Below are 4,821 nucleotides of genomic sequence, written 5' to 3' on the forward strand. Positions count from 1 at the left end.
TTGAGAAACTTTTAAGAAAACCAAAGATAAGTTATTTTCCTATTCCAAATTTATGACCATCTGTTTTACTTAAGGTGATGACATTCTATAAACAAAATCTTAAGAACTTCTTCTTAAACAGTTTTTTTTTTCTGTTCTTTGGGACATAATTTCTGCTACTCACCACCACGAACAATAGCCTGGATGCAATTTTCAGTGGTTAGAGTTTTTGTAGTTTTGGTTTCGCAACAGTTTTTATGAGAAAGTTAATCAGACCTTTGTTGCTTTGATTTTAAAACATTCAATTATCTTTCATTTTTTTTCCTACTTATCCTTCTGCGGAGGTCTGAATACTTACTGACAGTGATATTGGCTGGACAACAACAGCTGACAGGGTAAAGAGAATGTTTTCTTTCTTTACAGTACGTTGCTGAAAGAGGATGTAAATTATTTTGTTTCAATAAAAATGGGAAACAGCATTTCAAAAGCTTTTGTCTGAATTCTGAATTACTGCAGTCAGCTATAGGAAATTTGTGGCCTGGAGACTGACAGAAGAGGAAGGTAACTAGCAAACACTGAGAGTAGTGGAACTAAAGGAGTTTTATATTGAAGAGTGTGATTTCTGTTTGAGCAACAAAAGGACAGTAAGAGTCAGTGAAAATCTTTCCCTTGCCATCTGCCATGCTGCAAACCCCTTAGAGTAGTACTTCACACTAGTCCTTTGACATTTGGGTCTTTTCCAAGGTTATGCTGTCATTCTTTCCTGAATCTGCATGAGTCTGCCAAGAGATCTGTTTTTATAAATATACATCTTAAAGTAAGCACAGGCCTGAGATGCAGTTAATACTTCAAGTGCAAGAGCTTGGAAAACCTCAGTCTAAAAAAGTGCTTTGCAGGGACTATCATGAACTTGGCAGAGAGCAAAGATGATGCTCATAGTGGTACTGTGTTGCATGTTCTTAGGGCTCCTAGGCGTCAGGAATAGTGGGTCCTGCAGAGGGACCCAGCATTCTATAATTTGGGGAGGAAAAGCTTTGTGTGACTTTTGAAGAAGTTGTAACTAACAAAAACAGCTGGAAATAAAACAGTGAACAGGAGAGCTGGACTGCTAAGGGAGATGGGCCAGGCCTCAGTCACACAAGATAGATACAGATAAAACAGATTTTAGGAAGAACCATCCATTACAAGGAATATGAACTGTAAGAAAAAAAAAAGGAAAGTATTAAACAGTGGAACACATTCCTGTAGGTTACAAAAGCAATGCATGATATCTTCACAATTTCTGATTTCTCGTCAACTTTGAACTGCTTTTACTACACATAGGAATTTAAAAGATTGTTTATAGAGTATTGGTACACATGAAGAAATTGATCCTCTGACAAGTTGCTTGCAGCCTAGCTAAGTATACTACTCCAAGATTATTTCTACACTGCTGAAATTATTTTGGCAATCCTATCTCCAGTTTCTGTCTCCTATAATCTTTGTCCAAAGCAATGTATTTTCTATTGAAGTTGAGTTACTAACCCTTTTTTAATTGTTACAGTAAAAAATAGTAATGATGCTATGATATATGAATATTGCACTGAAACCAGCTTCTTAACAATATAAAAATAGTTCAATCAGCTGCAGCATTGGTTCAAGTGCATTAATTGCCATAAACCATAACCAGATGCTTATGAGAGCCTTCTAGTCATTATCAGACATTAATTGCATTGATTCAGAAGCACTTTTTGCTTACATAACATGAGTTACGCCATCAGTATAGGTGTGCTGAAACATCAGTTTCAAACAATATCAGTGCTTCATGTTGTTACTCTAAAAATAGGCCAAAAAAAGTGAGTCTTCAACAACTAAATGATAGACAGACTCTTAGATTTTTCATGTTCCCAAGTGGCAGAGGTTGAAGTTTCAGGCTATAGATGAAATATACATAATACATTCCTCAGCTAATTATTTGTCAGTATATTAATAAATCACACCAGTCCTTGCAAGGCTATCTAAATATAGAAGGTTCATGAGATGTAATACATAATTAATACCCTTAGATTGGATGGCTTAAAGGCAAGTGATTTCCTGATCTCATATGAAGTAGAGAACATTTATCATTGTCCAAGTCATGAATTGCCAGCATGCCTGCTTTTTTGGACTGTGTATAAATGTTTCTGTCATTTATTCTGGTTCATGAGAAGAAAACAAAAAATACAAAACAAGCAGAGCTAGTTTTTTTTTTTTTTTAATTCATGCAGTTGTGTTTATGAATGATAAAGGGATAAAATCCTAGATGTACACATAAGGATAATGAATTGACATTTGATCATAATCACCAATGGGACATTTACCACTGATATCACAAGATTGTTGTCAGGTCACAAATATATGTGTGCAAATACCTCCATGACGAATTCTCCAGTCATTCAGGCATGTGTCTTCATGTTCTCCAATCTCTTCTCAAGATGTTCATCTATAGCCTTTTGGGAAGATGGTCCTCGCAGCTTCCCACACTGCACATTTCTTGCCCTTTGCACAGTGGCTCTTCATAGGACTTATTCCCTGGTTTATTCTCTCTTCCTGTATGTTTTATTTTTGCATGTCTTTATGCAAGTGGGAGGAACCACAGTGTACAGAATTCATTTTTTCCCAGACGCGAAGAAACTCAGTTCTTGCACAGTTTGTTAATCTTGCTAGAGATTACCCTACAACGGTTTTTACATATCTGCAAGGTTTCTATAGGCAGGACTGCAGGCAAATGTACAGATTGACAGGAGATAGTGTGTTTGTACATCTCTCCTCCACCTTCCTACCATCCACAAAGGCAAGCTTTATTTCTGAGAAAAATTGCCTAAGAGTACAAATTAAGTTACAGAATCATACAGAATCACAGAATCGAGTTCTAAAAAAATGCTTCTGCTTTCCTCTATTGACATGAATTCTCCTGTCTGAATAGAATATTACCTGACTAGGAAAGCATCCCTTCAATATCAGGCTACTAAAAGCAGAGCTCCCTCCTCTCCTTCAGACCTTCTCCAGTATCTTTCTGACCATTGTGGATAGCACAACCATACACTCTTTCCCACTGTGGAGAAAATAAGGAAACCCTTCACTGATGAGGTTACTTCTCCCCAGGTTTGTGACAAAATTTATGTCAGCATTTATGTAGTATTATTTACACAAAAAACTTTTCAAAGCTCTATCAAGCAGATGGCTTAAAATCTTCTGAAATTCAGTGGTTAGAATAGAGTCTGTAACTCCAACTGCAACAAGGCTGACCATTTTTATCCTGCCTCTTAGGTCACATGTGACCCACTCCATTCAGAAAAGGTAGAGTGCAAGCAGAAAAGGTAGAGGACATCAAGAATCAGAGGCAAAAAAATGAAATTGATAAATTTTTTATCATATAATAAAAGAGGAGAACAAGTAACCATCTCCAGGTCAAGGAAAAGGAAAATAAAGACACAGCTAATGGCGCCAAGGTGATGAGTGCTGAAACACCAGCTTTTGTAGTTGAACTTCCTTTCAAGTTACCTAATTCCTTGAAATTTTTCGCAAAATCTTTCTTCTGCAATTGAACATCTCTTTGCAATTGCAACTTAGGCCACTTCTTGCCTGTGTGGACAGATACATAGGCAATATTGAATGCAGACTCAGTAGCATTAGAGAGGAAGGCCACCTGGATAAAATCCCGTTTCTCATCTCTGATTTGACCCAATGTTCTGGTAGCAGCCGGGATGGAATTCATTTTCTTCTCAGTAGCTGGTGCAATGCTGTGTTTCAGATTTAGTATGAGAATTATGTTTATAACACACTGATGTCTTTGGTGTTGCTCAGTAGTGCTTACCCAAAGCCAAGGACTTTTCAGTGTCATAATCTGTCAGTGAAGTTTTGCAAGTAGCTGGGGGTGAGCAAAGATGGGACAGCTGATCCAAACTGGCCAAGGGGACATTCCATGCCTTCGCATGTCATGCTCAGCATATGAGCTGAGGGGAATTTGCCATGTGCCACAGACAGCTGCTCTGGAACAGGCTGGGGATTGTGTGGTGAACAACAGTATTGTGCATCCCTTGTTTTTCTTGGGTTTAATTCCTCTCTCTCCGTCCTTTTTATTGTTATCATTATTATAATTAGTATTATTATATTTTACTTTGTTTTGATTGTTAAGCTATTACTATCTTAACTCAACAGGGTGGGGAAGAGGGAGCAGGATCTGATGCATGGCACTTTATTACCAGCTGAAGTTAAGGCATGACACCTGCTTTCAGCAACTATTTTCCTGGATTTCACAAACATAAATTTATTCCACAAATATTCATAGATAAGTGATCAGAACAAAACTTGTTCCTGTGCTTTTTTTTTTTTACTGGATCCTTACTTTTTACCTCAGAAAACCCAATATATGGGTACAAATAAAGCCTGGATTTCAGGCAGGAAATCCCTGTTTTCATGCTACCTCCTTGCTGTCTTTATTTTGAAAGATCTTTTACCATATATGCACAAAATGGAATTATTCTTTTTATCACCTCCCTTCTGACATCTTCAATGCCTATTTGCTTCAGGACTTCAGAACTATAGTAAAACTAATGATGGCTTCATTGTCGTCTGTTACTCAGTGTTCTAAGGTGACTTTATGATGTTTGTATCCCCAATCCTCTGTTCTGCTTATGCTAGATATTGAGATCTGTCCTTTTTAAACTAGATCTGAGAGTGAAGGGGGGAGAAGAAGAAGTGGTGAAATGTCTGAGGCGGCTGTATTCAAAAATATAAAGATAAGAGCTTCAGCTCTCTCAGGGACTGCGTTGTCTGCAGCACGGACAGTGGGCGAGAGCTCTCCTTTGCTTTTAGTTAGAT

General features: G+C 37.6%; 1 long non-coding RNA gene across 1 annotated transcript; it reads right to left on the reverse strand.

Moving 5' to 3' along the window:
* Positions 1 to 375: 375 nt before the first annotated feature.
* On the reverse strand, positions 376 to 3,169 carry LOC137478826 (uncharacterized). Its single transcript, XR_011001842.1, has 3 exons — positions 2,932 to 3,169; positions 1,732 to 1,794; positions 376 to 1,176 (listed from the first exon to the last, which is right to left on the reverse strand). It is a non-coding gene; the product is annotated as an uncharacterized lncRNA (long non-coding RNA).
* Positions 3,170 to 4,821: the final 1,652 nt, after the last annotated feature.

This window comes from Anomalospiza imberbis, chromosome 1 (genome assembly GCF_031753505.1).
Source record: "Anomalospiza imberbis isolate Cuckoo-Finch-1a 21T00152 chromosome 1, ASM3175350v1, whole genome shotgun sequence".
NCBI lineage: Eukaryota > Metazoa > Chordata > Aves > Passeriformes > Viduidae > Anomalospiza > Anomalospiza imberbis.